Below are 22,116 nucleotides of genomic sequence, written 5' to 3'. Positions count from 1 at the left end.
AATCATTTAATAATTTAATAAAATTGCAGCAACTCAATCACAAGTACTTAACAGTGTCGTATGTTGACAAACAAGCATGTTTTCTTTCTGCCTTTCTCACAAACACACACATACTCGTGTACCTGCACACAATATTAAATAAATGGCTAACAGCAAAAGCAGCAAGCCAGCAGAATGTGTGGGCTCAGCAGAACAGGCCTGACAGATCCCAGTGGTAGACAGCGCAGTTCTGCAAAAGCCAACACTGCTGATATTACTCCCTTATCCATCACTGACACTGCCACGCCAAGGTCCCCGCGCTGCACTAAATGCTCAACAACAGCATACATGTGCACGACTGCGTGGCAGCAGGTATGCTCCACTGTGTGCAGGGAAACAGGAGGAGGAGTGGAGTTCAAATAGTTCTGTGCGCTCCAGCAACAACAAAACTCCCTGACAAATGCAGGACAGACCACCGTGATTGGAAAATACGGTGTGAAATTAAAAATGACAGCCAGCATTCCTGGCCAATCAGGTAGTAGAAACTGTAGTGGATGCTGGGTAGTGGACGTAATGTCCCCGGGTTATGAAAAATAAATCAAAAGAAGAAGGCAAAATGGATAAGCTCAACGTAACAAATATTCAGAAACAAAATCTGACATAATACGTCCAGCCCAAGCATTTCATCGCTGCATATCACGAATCAAAATTGCCAAAGCTATTTTAATGAACCATAAACCACTGGATTTAGCTACCTCACATCGTAACACTACGATGTGAGGTAAATCTGTGTTACCATGAAATAGTAGGTCGTCGGTGGAGAAAGAGCAGAACACTGAGAGGGAATAGCGTAGCAGTCCTGACTTTTAACGTAACCTTTACATTAACAGAACAGAACCCGTCTCGGGCCCTCCTAAAAAAAAAAAACCAACGAAGAAGAAAGAAACAGCTCATCTTAAAGGCGCAGCACAATTCCTTAGCTATGGATCAATTTTAGTAAGTAACCGATCTTGTATGTAACCACATTTATTGAAAAAGAAAAATAAATTATCTTACATTATCAACTAATTTCAAGTTTTTGGTTAAAAAAAAGAAGAAAAAAAAGTAAGCCACTCAAATGGAAACATTAAGATTTAGATATTAATGTTGATTAAAAAAAAGTAATTCAGATTTGTGTTTTACATTTTAAAGTGTTTTACTTTCAAACCCACATGGTAATGGCCTAAATAAATGTGCATTTTTTCACTTCAGCTGTGTGGACATCAATCATCTGGTTTTAGCTCTGAAGCCAAACTTACTGGCTCCAATCTATATGGAAACATATCTAAAACAGAAATGTTAGCATACGGAAAGACATTGCAGATAGGAATATAATGCTATCGTCTCCGCTAAATTGTTACACTTTTGGAGGATATGTGTCTATGAATAAATATAAATAGCTAAAACGTATCTAAACACCAGATTGTTGCTTTTTCCTCAATGCTAAACACTGGGAATAGAGGGGTGTCCCTTTCTACCATCAATAGTTCTTAGAAGTGTGATTTGTTCCAAGAACACCTCCTCTTCTAACACTTCAAACATGCCAAACTCACACATAGTTTGCACTTTTCAGTTGTTGTTTTTGTACTCCTGTTTTTTCTTTTGGAAATATAATAAAACTGAAATGAAAACAAGAGTTTCTTTTTTCTTTTCTTAGTGAGCAGCGCCTAGTAAAAGTATTCACACTACCACTTATTTTGTTACATTACAACTGCGCTTTTTCATATTTTATTAGGATTTTATGTGACAGGCCAACACAAAGTCATCCATAGCCATGAAGTAGATGGGAAATATCTGAAAGATATGGAAAATGGAAAAGTCTGGCATGAATTTGAAATTGCTTTACTCTGATATTTGAATCAAATCCAATTCCTCTACAATTCATCCATTTATTATATATAGTCCACATCTGTGGTCAATCAGGAGGAGCTGCAGAGATCCACAACTCTGTTTACCAGACAACTATTAGTTGTGCATTCCACAAATTCAGCCTTTACATTTGTGGAATACATTTGTGCATTCCTTAAATGTGGAATGCCAACGAAGAAGAACAAAGAAATGGCTCGGCAAACATTTTAGAGTTTGCCGAGCCATTCATGTAGAAGAGCGGATGTGATGGATGGTGTTTTAGTGCAGTGAGAACAAAGTAGAAATTTCTGGTCTTTATGCAAGATGCTGTGGATTACACAAACCTATCACTGAATGCAACATCCCAAGTGTCGAACATGATGGTGATGGCATAATGATGTGAGAAGAATATTCTTCAATAGAGAGAAAAACTGATCAAATAAACTGCAGTGAGGAATGATGGTAAATACAGGGTAACCATAGAAGAAAATCTGTGGGAGTTTGCAAAACACAAGAGACTAAGGGAGAAGTTTTACTTAAAAAAAACAAAAAAAAAAACAAAAACAGCTTGTGTTCTGCAAAAAACAATGGACAAACATGTCGATCTATTGATTTGTAAAGGTGGTAGAGTCATAGTAAAAGTAAATCTACCAAGTATTGAAAAAGGGGAACTGGATAATAATAATAATAATAATAATAATAATAATAATAATAATAAGTTCGCTTTTAGGTTTTCGATTGTAAAATTGAAAACATAATATCTTAGTGCAACCCTGAACTTGATAACCCTATCCCTGTCCTAATCACCATTAATCCATATCCTGTTCAATCTGAAAGAGCTTAAGCTGTTTGACATAATGTAGCAATGAAAAGTATTCACCGCCCTGAAGATTTTACCTTTTTTATTGAATTACAAATCGCTCATAATCAACACATTTTTTTTTATTTTTTATTTTTTTTAACCAAAACTCCCTTTTAACATCACAAGTGAAAACTGATTTCTACAAAAATGATATATAACATGAAACAAGTAATTTCAGAAATATTCACCCCTTGTGAAGTGACTGGTCCTGTCAACCAGTGCTACTGATGCCACAATGAGTTGAATGGAGTTCACCTGAGTGTAGATTTGAAGTGATTTTAGCCACCTGTGTCTGTCACTAGTTAATCAGTATTCATGGCTTCCATTACAGCACAGAGACAAAATAACACACCAACAAATCAAAGAAAAGGTATAAGTTAGGGGATGGATACAAAAAATATCTAGGGCACTGATCATGAAGTGAAGGAATATGGCCCATGTATAAGTCTAGCAAGATCAGGACATCCTGATTGACTGTGCAAGAAGGTCACTCAGAAGAAGGCTTATCTTTAGTCAAATTGATTACTGCAAGACTGTCTTCTCAGATCTGCCAAAATAGGCAATCAGACAGCTGCAGCTGATCTGGAATGCTGCTGCATTTACATTTGAGTTAATGGAAATTAAAATAGTATAAAAGCATAGCAGGAAAAAAAATATTGTTTGAGCATTCAGATTACTTATAAAGTTGATAACCAAAACTGGTGTTTTTTGTGACATTATTATGGTGTATATGGATTTTCGTTGCCACAGACCTGAAACTCTTTTTAAAATAGTTGGAAATGGATATTATGGCTCAACTTGAAACAGCCAGGTTTGACAGAGTAAAAAGACACTGACTTATGCTGATGGTAAAATCAGATTTTGCTTGCATAAGGTTTACTCTTCATCTTGTGGAAAATCAAGATGCTTTGCCGTGACATAGCAGTGTGGGGGAATCTGAGCTGAGACTATGATGCCATTTGCAGACCGTTTTTGTTGTGTGTGTGTGTGTGTGTGTGGCCCTCTTCATCACTGACAATTTAAAACATATTTCTTTTTTTTCTTTTTGTCAAACCATTCGATCTAAACAATCACAATGTGGGAACTAGTCTTTTATGCAAAACTATTTTCAGTCTCATTGTCATGAACAAACAGGAAAATAAAAGAAAGCGAAAGCCCAGATTACACCTGTGGACCGTCTCACTGCCACTGCACGTCCAGGAAGGCTATAACACAGTGATCCATTACCAACTGTACAATATGACATGTAACATGATCGTTTCACTTAAATGTGTGATGTACAAACATATCTGAACACATGATATGGTGGTTGTAATATAACTGGGGTTGCAATTTACTCAATCAATGACTTGGGACATAGAATACCCTATCAATAATTAACATTGCTGCTGGATGCTTTAGTGGTAACATGAGGTCTCTCTTTTCAAGACATATAAGTGATGACCTAATCTAAAGCATGATACACAAAGTGCATTGTGTGTCTAAGTTGCTATTCTTCCAACAGTTTTGATCATAAGTTTATGTATATTCAGCATCTGCATGAATCTCAAATAATTTTTAAGCTAATTTACAAATTGAACCATTTTGAAACAACAACATTAAGTGCTTGAATTTATTTTGTATTTGGTCTAATTTATGCACATACTTTTTGTAGCCATCAACGGGCTTCTGAAATAATTCTGGCCGGATATTTAATCATTTATCGCATAAGAAACAGTAAAGCCCATGTTAATTGGTTATTTTCCTGATATGTACTTGGCTTTCTGCATAGTCTTTGAATTTTTAATAGTGTTGAGGTAGGGACCATTCCAGGAGGAAGACTGCTTTATGTATTATAAAACCTGTTTTGATGTGTTTGGGATAGTTATGCTTTACTGAAAACTGAACTGAACCCATGTTTCAATCATCTAAATGTGGATGTGAGGAGAAGATGATGAATTTGGAGGTAATCTTCCTTCTTTGTTATGTTATCCACTCTGAATGATCCACCACTTACTGCAAAAAAAGACTGTCAAGAAGATCCTGTTGGTAGCCTGTGTATAATGTATGTATATAAATATTCAGTTAATTACGGTAGATTATGTGTCCCAGTGAGTCTTTGTGGGACTGCGAGATTAAAATTATTTTTTGAAAATAATATAATCTCACATTTCTATTTAAAAAAAAGTTTTTCTATTGTACCTGGAAGTAAACTGTAATGTCAGCTGAAAGGGGAAAAATCATAACATCATAACTAGCAAAAATAGAAGCTTAAAAATATCAGCCTGTGAGTAATTAGTCTACATATGTTTCACTTAGTGAATTGAGCTGCTGGAATAAATCAACATTTCCAAAACATTCATTTTATTTGGCAGATGGCTGTGTGTACACACTACCCGTGTACGCATATTTTTTATTCCACATGGACTAGAGAAAATCAGGTATAATTGAAACGATAGTGTTCCGTAGGCGTGCTTGTGGAAATCACCAAGTTGTCGGTGGACCATCTCAGTGCATTCGGGTTCTGATTGGGTCATGCATGACCCAGTCAAAGCAAGTTGACATGAATGTTATAATTTGCCAGCCAAATGGAAAAATCTTGCAGGCTACAAATGACCCGGCGACCACCAGATGATAATCACTGAGTCACAATCTAATTAGAAAACTAAATAATTTTTTTTTAGCATAACCAGTAATAAAGGTCATATTAGCCCATTAACTCTCGCGTGACTCTTGTCCATATGACCTCATCACTTGTTGACTGATGATGCACAAACACGTCTCCTCTGTTCCTAATCTTGTTCGTATCTGCTTGAGTCACAGAGTGAGGCTTGGTCCTGACTGTCTTTAAATGCAAGGAGGTTTAGTCTCATTAAAAAAAACTGTGCTAGAGTAAGACTAATTTCCTGCTTCCTTTCCTCCCCCTGCCTGTTTTCTCTTTCAACCTAGCAAGCTTGCGATGACTGTTTCACTTTCCTCCTCCGCCCCTTCTATTTCACTCCGTACCCACCTCCTCCTCATCCTGCTATCCCACTTCCACTTCTTTTCTGTTTGACTCCTCCTTCTCTTTATGTTGCTCCGTCCTTCTTTTCCTAATTGAAATCACTCTCTTTGAAATGGAAAACTTATGTGCTTTGACAACTCAGTCTTTTGGCTGGCGGTCTTATCCGGAGCCACTTGTAATGGTGCTGGAAACATGGCAACAGTAAACATCACACCCCCTGCGATGAAATCTCTGTTGGGGACAACCAGTAATCTGTTAAATCTAAAAATACACATAATTGTATGATTTCTGTTTATCTTATAATATTTGTGCTATCACAATCTCTCTCTCTTATATATAGGGTTAATTTAGTTAATTTATTCAAAGATTAAAAAAAGAACATATGATATTTACACCCATAACAAGAGGCAAAGATATCATTGAAATAAAATATCGTCACACTGAGATACTGGCGACTGATTCATGAGGACAGGACTCTCCACACAAAGTGACATCAACATCCATTATGCTGAATTACAATCAATTTGGTGAAGCTAATAAGTCGACAACCCAATAAAATTAGTTTTGATTTGTCAGAAGTATAAATGAAACCAATAATCAGACTAGCTGGATTGTGTCTTGGGGCAAATACCCATGTTTCCATCTGAGTTAAGTTCGATTATTATGTCATTTTCCATGACAATCAAGCTGGCACAGTAAACCCATGTGCCAGTATTAACTAAAGCAGACCAGTGCGCTCATGCCTGCCACTTACAGGAGAAAAGTTAGGCTCAAGTACCCTCCAAGTCTTAAATCCATCTACTGGAGAAAGCATTAAAATGTCCAAACTCAATCCTCAAGTTTCTTTTGACGAATGTTATAATAGCTAGAGAAGCAAATTGTAAAATAGTGATACAAAATAGTGCCTTGGCTTTGTATGGTAAAAAAAAAATCCCACTTTTGAGAATCTTTCAATGGAAAGCGTAAAAAACAATCTTTTATTATGTTTTATGATCAATCCAATACATTTTTGTTTCCCAAGAGCCACACTTTTTTTTTTAAATGTCTTTTAAGTTTTGCTTCAGTTTGTATTTATGGAGATAAAAAAACTTATTACACACTTTTGAAAGTTATAGCACAAATTTCAATCCACACTGACACTATAAAAATACATGCATACCCATTCACTTTTAAATACTTTGACATGTTAGAACCACAAACATCAGCATATTTTACTGGATTTACTGGATATGAAAGACCAATAAAAAGTGAGTTAAAAACTGAGAAGTGAAAGTTTTCTTACAAATAAAAACCTGAAAACTGTGGCTCATAATATCTTTGTATTCAGTCTCCATTCTTCTAATATTGCTAAAAAAAAAAGTGCAACTCATTCATAGCATTATGAAGACCAAACAACACAAGAAAGGTCTGCGATAATATTATGGAGAAGCTAAAAATAAATTTAATTCTAAAACAATAGACCAAGCTTCGAACAGGTCACAGAACATCGTTTAATTCAGCATGATGATGGTGGCACATCTGGCTGTCCAAGCAAGACAGCCTTTAAGGCTTTACTTGGCCTTTTTTCTCCCACCTGATGCATATTGCTATCACAATCTCTCTCTCTCTTTAACTCTTCTGCTAAAGAAGAACTATTGGTCATGCATTCCACAAATCCTTAGAAGAGTGGAAAGAAGAGAGTCATAAAGTCACAAAATCATTTGGTGTATCCAAGACACTGTGATGGATCTTAGAGGTGGCAGCATTACTTTTCTCTTGTAAATTTTAACACAAAAAGTAAAGTCTTACACATACTGAGTACCTAAAATTTACATAAGTGTCCGGATGATGCATTCTTTTTAGGAACATGAGTTCTCAAATTGTATTCTTAGCAGAAATATGAATAAGTTATAGAGTTTAAGCCTTCTAACACTCACTTAATCTAGCATTAAGTGAGTGTTAGAAGGCTTAAATGCTGGGCATGGTGGGCATGCTAAGCTTCTGTGAAACCCCTTCTGACTGCAGCATACATCATGACGTTTTGGCAAAATAGCTGTGGTTTATAACAGTATAGTAAACACAATCATCATGGCAAAGCGGAAAAACACTAATGAGTTCACAAGATCAAAAGAAGGAGGAAATAATGATTGACAAGCTTATTTTTCTTTTCTTTCAATTTTATCAGAAGTCAGTAAAAAGATCTGCAGGCTGGACGTTCTCCCGCTACATCGAACCAGAACTGAGCAGGGGAAGTTTGATGTTTTGGACCAAACGTTGCAGCAGATGGATTGAGAGAAGTACATCATCTACTTTCGGGTGACTGACACCCATTTTAATGACCTCGTTTGTTAGGTTACCCCATTCATCCAACTCACACCAACACACGGCATGCTTGTCTCCGTACCGGAGAGGTTGGCAGCCACACTCCGTTTGTTAGCTTCTGGGAGCTGACAAACTGCTGAAGCTGCTAGTTAAAATTTAGGAAACTAACACAGCTGAGTGCTGTCCTGCATAAATAAACATCCATAAAATTTTGGTCATTCTCATAATAGTTTCACATTCAGAGGGAGGCAAAGCGTGTGCCAGAAGTGTTGTGATAAGAAGAGGTGGACGGCAAGAGGTTGAGAACAAAATTACACGATTTTCATCAAGTAAATGCAATAATGAGAACAAAATACAGCAAGCTGGCTAAACCACGCTGGGCTCTTTAGCTAACTGCAGACTAGCTATTCATCGAATTGAGTTTGTTTATCTTAACTGGTTTCAAGAAATGCTTCTGTTCCCTAAGTGCCTTGTTTGTCTTAATGTGGGCCTGCAATGCAGACCTCCATTTGCTAATTGTCACCACAACACCATCAACTGTTTCTTTCTGCCCAGGTGGGGAAAAAACAACAACAAAAAAAACGTTCCATGATTATGTGAGTAGTCTGCGCTCCTTGTGCATCTGTGTGGGTGATTGTACACGCAGACTGGCACAGTAGAGCTTAATTAAGTGGTCAGATCCAGTCCTGATTTGCATAATAAAGCAGCCTGATGAGGAGCATGCCGCAGAAAGAGGAGCCTAAAAGGAGAGAGAGGGAGATGAAAAGAGCTGGAGAAGAAGCGGGAATGTTGAAAGAGAAGGGAAGTGGGGAAAGAGGAAGAATTAAGTAGGGCCATCATCACTGACACTATAGAGACATGAAAGCAAGAGCCATGAGTGTTGTGGCAGTTAATATGAAATAACAACAAACGCAATACTGTTCTCACGTTTCTTCAAGAATACCGTTTAAGTGCATGTGGCCAGGCTTTCCAAATCCACCCGAACTGTTAACAAAGGCTATATTTTCAGCAAAAAATTATGATGCAAAAATTGTGTCATTATAAAACACTGTGGCCACAAAAGCAAAAGTAGTTTTAGATAACGGCAAATATTGACCGTTGACATCTAATTTGCATGTGGAGTAGCACTGGATGAAGGGGCAGACCTCCAATTTTTCTTCTTTTCGTTTTATCAAAGCTCTCATGAGCTTAAGAGGAAATTACCAGAATCAACACAGCTGATCCTTATAAGAAAACAGACTGGCTGAAAAGATGTGCTGCAGCACTTGGCGTCTCTCCAAACATGAGAAGGACTAAACAAACTTTAAATCTGACATGTATGCAAACCCAAACATATCTCTTTTCTCTCTAAGCATAGCAAAAGTTTGCTTCTGAATGCACCAGACTTATTTTCTTTTGTTTCTCTGCTTCTCCTTTGAATCTATGCATTTGCTTCTGTCCTTTTTTGTCCATCAGCAATAGGAATGTACTAAGCTGACAAAGATAAAAAGAGAGAGAATGAAAGTGTGAATTCAAACTAGAATCAGGTGTTAGTCGATCAGCTTTGCTACCTGTGCTGAATTAAGCATAAAGTTGTGACTACCATACAAGTTATGAAACTTTCTTCCATAAGTTTGTTGTGTCCCCTGCAGGGACTGTGACAAACTGAAAACAGCAACAACAACAACAACAAAAAAAAAACATAATTTTTTTTGTGAGCTGCTTTCAGAATCGTTTTGTTTTTGCCATTCTTTCATAATGGCTAGATTAGTGGTGTGCAAAACTAATAATCTTCATGTCAGTAGATTCCCTCCACCTGAGTTTTGTAACTCGTCCTGAGTTATTGTGGGCTGCTTCGCTGCTTCTCTGATTAACTGTCTCTTGACCCGATACATCAGTTTATGTGGAGAGCAACCTACTTATCCACTTTAATCCATCTCTCTTATGGAAGCTATAACAGTCAAATATGTGATTAATGCTTCACTGAGATCAGGTACACTTGCTAGCAAGCTCAAACATGCTTGGGTTAACATCGCTGCTCAAGAAACCTTCCCTCCACGTGGCAAACTATCAAATCTCTCTCCTTCAAATCTCCTTTCAAGTTCTTTCATACTTGAAAGGGCACCTCAATCAGGTTACAGAACATCATTCACCAAATAACCTCCTTTGACCCAAAATCTGGGTTTTAAAAAGGCCAGTAATATCTTTGTTGGCTATGACAGAACCCTTAAGAGAAGCTACTGTGACAGCCTCAACTTACCAGCTGCTACTTAGTCAGACATCCTTTTGTTGCTTCCATCACTTGATTGTGCAGCTTTGGATTACTAAGCAGAAGAAAGATCAGGTTGTAACAAAGCTAACATGGTTCTGGTGTAATCTATGGTCATCTTATTCCTTGGTTACCGGGACACTCTTCTAACTTCCACCACAGAGTCCCACCAGCTACTTTTAGGCACTCGTATCAAATCTATTAACGTTGGCCGACAGAGTGTTTCATGAAACAAGCTACTGGAAAGGATTTTGGCATGACTCAGTCACTCCGGTCATCAGAGATGATGACATCAATATCAATACAATTCAGACTGTTTTTCCAAGTTGCTCTAACTTACCGAGCTCTATCAGAACACTTTCTCCTATCTATCCTTAAGAAACTCTTTGCCCTTGAGTGAGCATTGCCTAGCACTTGTATGTCTCTAACTCCTCCACTGCATGCTATATGCCTACACTATATTACCACATTGTCATTCCCTGTTAGATCTGGAAGAGCTTGAGAGGTGGACTTCCTCTAGCTTGATGTTAGTTTTTATATTCCCTGCATTGCTGTATCTTTATTTATAAATCACTTTAAATTAAAATGCCTGCCAAATGCATACACATAAATATGCTTGGTTCCATTCTTAAATGATGGGTTGATGTGCTATGTGGAATGCATAACACTCCTTAACTGTCCTAATGCTTTTTATTCACTGATGTCCTCTAACAAACATTCAAGGCCTTGTATTTATGCTTACCTGGTCTCTTTTAAATTTTCAATAAAACAATAAATCAATTTAAATGCAACACCAATTTCTTTATTTCCCTAACTGAATATCTTTATAGGAAGAAAAAAAAAAAGAAAACAGTTGTGGGTCCTGCTCTTAACATAAAACTAACAGAGAATGGAAAGGTAAAAGCGGTAAAACGGCATGCAAATGCATGTGGGCATCTGTGCGCATGTGTAAAGCTGCTGTGAGGACAATAAATTGGGACAAAACATGGCAAGAACTGTGCAAACATCTTACATAGAGAAGCGTGGATCAGCTCCCTGCTGTACACATTAAGGATGCAATTACTGTTTCCTAAACACTTCACACTCCAGAGAATAGCCAGGTCACTAATATCCAGGGCATCCAGCACACCAGTCCAAATTCACTTTTGGCAAACACACACACACACACACAAGCTGGCATACATTTAATTTTATATGGAGGACATCAAAGTATATAGAACTAAACTATAAAGACTAAGAAAGGAAAACTGATGATTAACACTATTGCCAAATAGAGATTAGGTCACTGGTTTATATATCCACTGAGGGTTTTCTATGTAAAGATGCCATGTTCTCTCTATGAAAGCCTGGGATTCCTTGGGGTGCAACAGCTATGCCCCAGAATCCAGAAACATGCTAGGTTAATAGGAAGCTCATTACTTTATTAAATGCATTGTTCTCTGCCTCTGATACTTAACCTGGTCAGGGTGTAACCTTGTGTCGTCTACCGACCACCGGAATTTTCCACCCCAAGTTTTCCAAGTTTTTGGTTGATATTTTAAAAACACTAATGCGGCATTGTTATGCTTTGTTTTGTGCAAATTTGATTGTTAGAGAAAACAACCTAGAGAAGGTTGAGCATTTCAAAACATCTACATCATACATATGCCTATTCATTTGCAATCAGTATATATACGTGATGTTCAAGCTGTGCCTGTAGAAAATCTCACACTACTAAGGCAGTCGGCGCCCCAAAGGTGGTCTTTGGATGGCACTGATCTGATGCATTCAACATAGATGAGCAGAAAAAAAAAACACATATGTGAAATAATATCCCTGTTTCCATCTATGTTTGACTTGACATAATGTGATGTGATACAAATATGGTGAATATGAAAGAAGCAAGAGGACATATTGAAACTGAATTAGAATTTTTAAAACACTGTTCAACAAACTGCTTTGTATTTTATTTCCAGTGTAATACAAAGCCTTCCATACAACAGATGTACTCAAGTGTCTTTTAGTACTAGTTCAGCAGCAATGAAAATAAAATAAATGCAAACTATCAAAGAGAGATGTTGATAACAGCTACAACATGGGAAAATATGAACTTACTTACATTGAAGGGATGCAAAAACGGGTCACACCTCTAAATCATGAATGGGAAGAATTTATACGCTTTGCGCGTCATAGTAAACACTCAAACTACTTTCCACTAGATTCACATTCACCCACTTGAACGTGAATCAAATGGGTAACTTTGATTCACCCAGTTAGCAACACAAGTGCGCACACACTTATTCACTACCACAACACCCACTCTTCCCACTGAGTCACAGTTGCCTCACAAAGGTATTACTATGAAAATAGTAAAATACGTTGGGTGTGGCAAAAAACTGTAAAACTGTTTTTTTTCCAGACACATAGTGCCATTTTATAGCACAATTAACATTCAGTTGTTATAAAAGTGCTATTTATATTTATACTTAAAAGACATTTGTCATTTAATGCCTTGAAAGTGGGCTTCTGTCTCGTCTAAATCTCCTCTTTCTGAAAGTCCATCTTCAGGAAGTCTTCACAACTTCTCTCCTCTATCAACCCTTCAATAATGTTTTCAGCAGAAGCTTGGAAGTTTAGAAACTGCAGCTCCGGGGAGGAGCTGCGCCTCGAAGGCATTGCCAGGTCCACTCAGGCGTTTTGCACAGCTGAATGGTTGCCACAGGAGAATAAAGGATTTCTCAAACATGCATGAAAGAATCAAGGCAACACACCAGGTATGGTTTTGATGGGGGAATAACATTATTACATGATGTAAAGCTCAAAATAGATGATTTTACATAACACTGACCCTTTAAAAAAGACTTTAGGACACTCTAAACATATTAGGACCCTGTGATAAGTGAGAACAGTAGTGATTTCATGCTGCAAGCACTACATCTAAACCACATTCTATGCCATATGATGAAAATGGAATAAATTTATTAACGCATTAAAGGTAACCTAAAGTGGTTTGATGAGGTCATCAAATATTTTTCAATGTTTGCTTTGCTACACCACTACAGTTCTCTTCCCAAACCTAGTCACAGCAGGAATGCCAGTAGAAAAACAAGAAGTTCATTCATAGACATAATCTTTATCTGAATGGATTTTATTTTGGCACTGAAGAATTCTTTTAGGCCTGCATCTGGTCACAGCTGGCACACTCACGTTACACATATAGATGTCCATGAATCTGTTTCGCACAAAGATTTGTCAATCTTCGCATCTCTGCACCAACCCACTACCAGCAGCATTGTCCGTGTTGAAAACACATATTGTGTTGTGATTTTACTTAGCATTGTGAAGAAGCCACTGACCTATTAAAGGACCCTGACATCTACTAGAACAATCACATTCCTGAATTTGAATCCCAGGAAACGGCACACAATCCAAACCAACTTTAAGCCTCTTTGCCTCTGTCAGTCCTTTACACGTCTTTTATCTTTCTCTTTACACAACAGATAACCAGTCATGTACACCAGATGCCTTTTCACACATGGACATTAGCTGCCTTCAAATTGGTGATTTAACAGGCCAGACCATTGTCCCATAATCCTATGTATGACAAAAGTAGCCAAAGGCAACCAGCTCACACTTGATCAGCTCATGCTGATATGAGAAAACTAATCAGGAACCCAAGTTAGATTTACATACTATGCTAAATATTTCTTTTACATGCACACACCTGCTTATTTGCAATAAAAGGTGAATAAAGTTTGCCAGTGTCAGAGCAGATATGTGAATATTAGAACATTGCAGAGCAAAGTAAAAGCTCTTGACATGGCAATGCATTCCTTCATGTTTATTCCTTCATCATATCATAAAGAATTACGATATGATGGCTCTATCTGTACTACTTTTGATATATTTTAGCATTTGTACAGAGATAAAGAATGCTGAGAAACAAATGAAGTCTTTTGAACTTTCAGAAGCACATTTGAAGAAAATTTTACAGAGTTCCAGTTTTAGTTTTGTTGTGTAAATGATAAATTTTCCTGAAATAATTTTCAATGGCTAAAAGTATTACAGCCATGTTTAAAATACATTAAACTATCACAGTGTTCTTAACTATAACACGGCAACTTGTGGGAATTTATTTATCATTTGGGTTCTCATCTTAGAAGAGAACAAATGGGTCTTTGACTAGGGACTGAAGGTCAGAATGTTTTTGAATGAGTGGCACACAACTTAGATGGCTAATTGGATTTTCTTACACACTGCTGGGAATTCAATGAGAGGCAATTTGATCATGGCCCCATGTAACTAAATAATATTAATAAAGTTCACAGCTTCATGCCGGTTTGTAGTTTCCTACTCAGCTCAGTCACATCAAATATCCTTTTCCATTTTCTCATGATCAGGAAAGAAAGAGAAAGAACAAACAGAGAGCAACTGATTTTGCGGGTGACTTGGCCTCATGTGTACAAAAAAAAATCCCTGTTTGAAAATAAATTAACTTATAATTCTCCAAGTGGTTTAGAAACATCATTTTTTTGAAGACTGAAAAACACCTCTAAAGAACACAGAAAAGCAGATTTTGTATAAAGTTTAAGATTGATTGAATTTGATATTGTTGTATGATGAGATTTCACGCTAACTCTGGCTGTCTGTGCACACTTATGGGTTTTGATCAAAAACACCTCCTTAAATTGAATCTGTTATTATAATGTGCTTAAGACCATTTCACTTTTACTTAAAGACAATAATTTGGTGACTGCTGTATGTGTGTACAAATGGTTTATGATTTTATGCATATGTGTTTTGTAGGAAACCAATATTATTAAACTGTTTTCCCCTCACTTCCAACTTGATTTTGATACTGTCCTTTTATAGATATGCTACAGTGTTTTTTTTGCACACCAGCCTTGTTGTTCTGTACATATTCCTGCTGCAGTGAAGGGGTTACCAGGAGGGTATCTACAATTACTTTTACAAGAAATACATAGCTGCTTGACTTGAAGTGCATCCTTTCAGAGAAGATATCATAAAACCTATGTTTTGGTGAAATAAAACTTTTAAAACTTTAGGATTATCATATAAGACACATAATTCCATTGCCTAGATTAAAATAAATGTTGATTCTTGACTATTTTAGAAATTACCCTGACACTTAGCTGACAGAGTAGAAAACCCCGCAAGAAACATTATCCCTGAATGGAAGGACAAGCTATGATATCAGTCCTCAAAAAAGTCAATGATGAAGTGCATTTGCTCTAAAATAGATTGAGTGGCTCATGAAACTTCTGGAATTTATATCTAAATGCTTTAAACCCTGAGCTGTGATGCTTTGTTGAAACAGATAAATGGAGTCTCATCTGCAGGGGAGTGATGCATGAGGTGGTAATAGTAGTCCTAAACTACTTTGTGCAAATGTGTCCATCATATGCGTGCGTCCTTGATGAGCAATGTGTGTGTACATGTGCGCGCGGGTGTCTATAGGAGAGAGAGCTGCGGGATTCCTAGGGCAGGTGTCTCAGCAGTGGTTAGGGCAAAACAGCACTAAATCACTCCTCAAATGACACACCTCTCCACGGGTGTCCTACCATGTGTTGCTGCTAAGAAAAAAACCCAGAGAGTTACTGTTTCATGCAACGACTGAGAGATATAAAACTCTTTATAAATCAGCACTTTGTGATTCTGGCGACAGGCACAGATTATGTATGAATATATGCTACCTTTGCCCTTGCTGAATGCAAGTGAGCGCACATTTCTCTCAGTTTATTTGTACGTGTGTGTGTGTGTGTGTGTGTGTGTGCACATGTGTTTATGTGTGTGTATGGATGACAGACTGGCACAGGTGAACCACAGACAGGGCCAGACATCCTGGCACGATCCAAATACACATCAAGACTCTCGCCTTACGCCGTGCTCCCTACCTTCTTTCTTGCTCCTCCTCCTGAAGCTGAGATTGCCCACAGCAGCAGACACACACACACGGAGGTGCTTAGACAATTAAGTTACTGATTAATAGGAATTTAATTGTTGTTTGCATTTATCATTTATGATTCATGAAATCTGAAAGAATAAAAAAAAATGACACAAAGAAAGACTGCAGAAAAAAACAAAGGATTCCTTTAGGATGCATTTACAACATGTAGTCTGTCTAGGCTCTGTTGTGTAATAACTCATCACCGATGACAGAATCATAGATACTATTCACATGGGTCCATTCAACTTAAACTCCCTGAACTAATTTTAGAAAATGCCCAATCACCAGAGACCCATTATAGCTTAGTGAAACAACAAAAGAGAAAAAAAAAAAATAATATATGAATGCACAGGAATTGAAACAGAGATAAATGGCATGTAAATATATTAAAAAAGTTAAGCTACACATTCAAATCACTGATGCAAAGGGCAAAGGACTTTTTTTTTTGGTTTAAAAAAAAACACAACAGAAGTCATTGATGATGTGGCGTAGTGCCACTGATAGCTTAGAAACTATTACATTTTATCTTTACATTAATTTCATACTTAAATTTTGAGTAAATAGTAAAATGTATAAGGTGAAAGAGAGCAGCATAAACAACCAATGTTTTATCAAAATCTCAAATTGAAGCATATTTATAAAAAAAAAGGCACCAATGCACAGCATTTTATCAACAATAAAATCTTTCACTGTCCATGACCTTGCAGAGAAACACATTTTTTTGTTTTTTTTTCAAAGTCTGGGTGTTTGGGACACCTAGAAAAGCACACATACAGCAGAAGTTTATTTCCAGAGTAGAACCCCGCAGAGCTAATGCTAGTGTAGTCATGTCCGAAACGTCCCAGCTCATTGTGGTGGAACAAAGATGTTAAATTATAGGGTTTCTTCTTGTCCTCGAGAAGCACCACTCACAGATTTCACTTAAACTTGTTCCAAGAGCAACCACCCATTGTTCTGCTGGCAAAGGAACCACTTACACAGATGGACAAACTGATTCTCCCAACACAGTCACAATTCATCTAATTTGGTCCAAACTTCATTGAAACGCAATGCAAACCAGTCATCAATTTACTTTAGGGTCCAATTACAGGCAGCACAATTAAAAGCCATCCCTCAGTATGAACAACATGTCACTACAGAAGACAGTTGATATCACAAATTGTTGTCTTCTGCTTCGTGCCTTAAAATATGCTTGAATTTCTCACTCTGTGTGTGGCAAGATGCACTTGTGCCCTTGTGTCCATTTTAAATGCTTTATGACTAATTTTATTGTTTTGACATTAGAAAAGGACAAATGTAGCGGAAAAACTTTTTTTAATTCATTTTCTGAGTTCTGTATAACCTTTATTCCTGGTGTTTTTTTGTCTCTCCCATTTTAAATAGTTGCTGAAAGAAATTGTCATTTGTGCCATGTCATACTTATAACCCAGGGAAGCAGGAAGTTGGTGATTATTCTTTTTATTGTAGTTCCTAGACTCTTTAGTTAACATAGACTTTTCATCACCAATTAATTGTATGTAAATCAAATAATCATTTTGTTTTTTAAACAAGCCTTTTTTTTACCCCAATTGTAGGAATAATATCTCTTGGCCTTTTCCACATTTTAACCAACGGTTCCGATAAATGTAACAGGCACTGTGCATGGTGTAACAGCTGCAATATTAGTTTAGTTGTGTTTTGTTTTAATAATAATTAAAATGTACACACTGCATTTTCACATACTTTGAAGTAAAATCTCTGTCTTATAACTAAGAATCTGGTCTTGGTTTGGTCTTACTTCTTTCTCAGCCGCAGTGAGTGAAGCCAAACTTGATACCCTGTAAAAACTGCAATGAAACCTCCACCACTCTATTATAAAGAGACTGTTATTGTCCCACAATGGTCTAAAAACACTTTTACAACATTTTCTTTTGTGCCCTAGGTGGAGTTGTTGGAGTTTTTTTTTTTATTTACAGGTGTATAAAACATCTTTATTAAATTGTAAGAAATCCTATAGGTTCTGGCATGCTAGTAAAGACCCACTATGCCCAGGCCTCCCTGGGCTGGATATAAAAAAACAGAACAATTAGTCAAGCTCCTTTTTCCCCCCCGCACATTTCACATAGTTTGTTGACACTGTCACTGTTATTAACTGTGAAACTGTCTATAAGAACCAGACACCAAAACATCCAATCAATTAAGTCTCACTCAAGGAAACTCTGTCCTCTTTGGAAACACTGGTTAGCATTAATTTAGGTTGTTGTCACGAGGAATGGCAAGAGCGAGAAAGGCTTTCACTGTCGTCATTCATCGCAGGAGAAAGTAGACATTCATCATTAGGGCTGCCAATGCATCTTGTAAAGAATGAGCTGCCATGGCCCATTTAGGTTAAAACCACAATTTGAAATCCTTTGTGTATTATTTTAGTATTAGGAATCAATTATTAAGACTCAAGTGTATCATTTTTTTCCTACTTGGGAAATTATTTGCAATTAAAGTAAATGTGATATTTGGAAAATCACGTAGCTCCATGGACAGTCTCTTTTTCTTTGTATCACTTATAGATACGTTGGAGTTTCTCCCCAACACTGGAGCCAGTGTCAGGCTGAAAGGCGAGAGTGATGGATGGGCAGGGCTTAATCACCTTTAATCAGCTCTATCCCTGAATAATGATGAACAGCCCTTTTTATACACGCATAATGAAGAGAGAAAGAAAAGCTTTGAGAAGACATGTGCATTGTGTATATTTTATTGGATTCATGACCAGTGGCAGATGCCGTTCTCCTCCTCTGTTTTGTGGTTACTATGTTCGTCTCCTTTGGAACCTCACACAAGAATTTGTCACATCGCAGATTTACTGGTGATGTGCCGACCAGGATTGTTTTTTTGTTTTTTTTTCGTTTTTTTTTTCCCCACAAATCCCACTTTGAGTCCAATTAAGAGATCAGTGGGTTTGAAGAAAGACAATCTATTACAACTTTTTTCAAGTTGATTATGTGTACAAGTCGACTTTAGCTTTTAGAGAATAAAGTCACTCGTTAGATTAACAACATAATGTGCATTTTTTGTAAAATAGTTTCACAAGTTTGGACCACAAAACTGGTCAGGAATTAAAAGAAAAAAATCAAACTAAATGTCACATGAATTTATTGAGTGTGTGCCAGGCATTAAATCTCAGGCAGTACCCAAAAAAATGGGTTAAAAATGCATGAAAGTAACCCAACTAAAACATTTTGGAGTTGGAGTGAATTTTTGGGAATCTCAAATCTTGTTCTCTGTGAATAATATATGTCACCAGTTCTAAAATTGCAGGTGTACTGGGATAAAATCACAACATTTAACTTGTGATTTTACAGGGTACATTGCTTTTCCAAAGTTGCTTTGATGTCAAACTCTATTTTTTCCTCAAAACTTAAGAATCCACTGACTAAGACTTGAATCGCATAAGTTCTTACAACTATCAAAATGCATTACTCAAAGAAATAAAGTGAGTCACAATGTCACAAACTGCATTACATAGCTTCCTTTGTTTGAGCTGGTACATTACATGCATCTCGGCCATACAGTAGTGACTGGGAAAATCAGATTAAATCGTTTCTCAATAGCCAAGAGTCCAAATCTTCTGTAAAAATCAAGGTGCTGGCTTTTACCAGGCTTGATGTGCAATAGTGCAATAAAGGGATTTACTTACTTTTAAACCTCTCAATGTCAAATACAAGCTAGCAGACAAACCAGTTATTACTCAGGATACCAACTACTTTATGCTAAAGGAGATTAGTAAATATTTTCTCTTCAAGCAGATTCTAGAGCATCTATTAACCTGGACACACTTTAATCCAGAATGTGCAAAATATCTTCCAGTAGCAATCAATGTCTGATTAGAAATATTCACTGTAAAATAGCATGTGTGTAAACAGCAGTTGCGAGTGACCACTTAACAGTGTTTGCTTCATCCTTGGCCCCATTTCCCCCATTCCTCCCACTCTCCAATCACCCACTGCAGCCTTGGTGTGGTTGACAGGCAGCTGAAGGGCAGCGCTGTCAGGGAGGCCAAAGGCTGAAGCGTGGGGGGCCTGGTGGGGTAGCTGAGCCCCAGCACAATGCCATTACAGTGGGAAGAGAGCTGAATGAATGACCTGAGGAAATCATGGGGCCAGCAGGAATGTTCCCCTGCTGAGCAAACACATGGTATTGCACTCTGCAACGGGGCGATAACCCTCACTCTCCCAACAAAGAGTAGTCCATCATCAAAAAGAAACCTGGTGAAGAGCTGTCGTTGCAGGCAGATGTAGGACGTGTCATGGTTACATGTAAACAAACACACAAAAGTGTCGGAAAGTTCATGACCTTTGTGCTCATCAAACTTTTAGATGGACACATATCCATAGAATGCAGACTCTTGGTTGTGCTGGCGCTGCTGTTTTTTCTTTTCAAATGTTCTTGAGCATAAATGATTTTGTAATGATTATGTTGTACAATTACATGTAACTCTCACACTGTAAAAATATTTAAATCTACAGCTTTCCTTTGTGTTATTTGTGTGGTTAGCAGTCAATGAAACATTCTTAGTTAAGTGGAAGTTGCAGCCAGTGAAACAACGTTTGTAACTGGCCTCCAATTCAAAGTCCAGTCACAGCATAAATAATGTTATTTACGCTGTGCACAAATAAGTGTCAAGGTTTATGATTCTTAGCATCTCAGCAGCATAAGTGAGATACAAATTACTACTCCTGATCAGAGATAACAGTAAGGCAGAAATATGATAAATCTCATTAGAAATTGATTGCCATGAGCAGAAATCTGTGACACAGGAATCATCTACTTGAACTGAATTAAATCAAAGAATATCACTGAAGAAAGTACATGTATATCCTACTTTTCTGACTCAGGACATGAGCTCAGCTGCTCCAAAGAAGGCTTTGAGATTGGTTTGTAGCTCTTTGTTTGATAAGCTCAGAGCCTATGTAGGCATTGACACCTGTGTGCCGTGTGTCTACACTGCAGAGTGTCTGCTGCTGCTGAATACAATGGCAACTGAAAGCAAATTATTATTATTATTTTCTTTTTTTAACCAATACTGCCTCAGTGAAAAAAAAAATGAAGTGATGAGAATTGCCAGTCAATGAAAACAGTAAGGTGAGCCTTTACACAGAGCGGCAGAGCTTTGAAAGTGAGGAAACAGCATAGAAGCATATAGCTCCAGGCGCTTTTTCAACTCAAATCACAGAGAAACAAATACTTCCAGGAGATGTATTTAAAACTCTGCAAGTACCACTAGACACTATGAGCCTGAAGAACAGAAATTGCGTAAAAAGTTACATAAGGCTGTGCTGCTCTTGCCAAAAATAAAAATGCTTGTATCTTGAAAATGACTATATTGTTGCATGTTATTTTATTTTTTTTTTTTTTAAGAACATCGAGGAATTATAAATATTTTGAATACACCCTAATCAGTACCCACAGGGGTGACACTGGAGCAGAACATCTGACCTCACAGTTAGTTAGCAGCAGCTTCTAAGTACTCAAATTAGCTGAAATTTAGAAACAATAAGTTGATTCCTTCAAACATACGGACAGGATAAGCGTGTACCATGGCATTCAAAGAGAAACTGAGAGCAACCCAGTCAATAATCACTACTGTCAGTTTGGTGAAGCTTTATGCCTGATATGCTGCACTGGCTTTAAAAGTCAACAACAGGTAAAACTACTCAAGTATTTTTAAAATATATTTTCCTACACCTGGTGCATTTGGAAAAGAAAAAAAAAAAAATCAAGATGCCGTCCATTTGACATGTTTTTTTTTTTTTTTTTTGGTCTTAGCTTCACATAACTGGAATCAGAACTCAGATTTATCATTATGTATATTATTTCAGAATAATATACATAATGAGGAAAAAAAGGAGGTTTCCTCACTATAGATTTAAGAAAGT

General features: G+C 37.2%; 1 protein-coding gene across 2 annotated transcripts in view; it reads right to left on the bottom strand.

The window, feature by feature from the left end:
• The window catches only part of epha3 (eph receptor A3), a 110,822-nt gene that overhangs the window by 51,496 nt on the left and 37,210 nt on the right, over positions 1-22,116 (bottom strand). The window lies entirely within an intron of this gene.

The sequence above is a fragment of the Poecilia formosa genome, unplaced genomic scaffold (genome assembly GCF_000485575.1).
Source record: "Poecilia formosa unplaced genomic scaffold, Poecilia_formosa-5.1.2 Scaffold84, whole genome shotgun sequence".
Taxonomy (NCBI): Eukaryota; Metazoa; Chordata; class Actinopteri; order Cyprinodontiformes; family Poeciliidae; genus Poecilia; species Poecilia formosa.
This window is presented reverse-complemented; position numbering and strand designations above follow the sequence as displayed.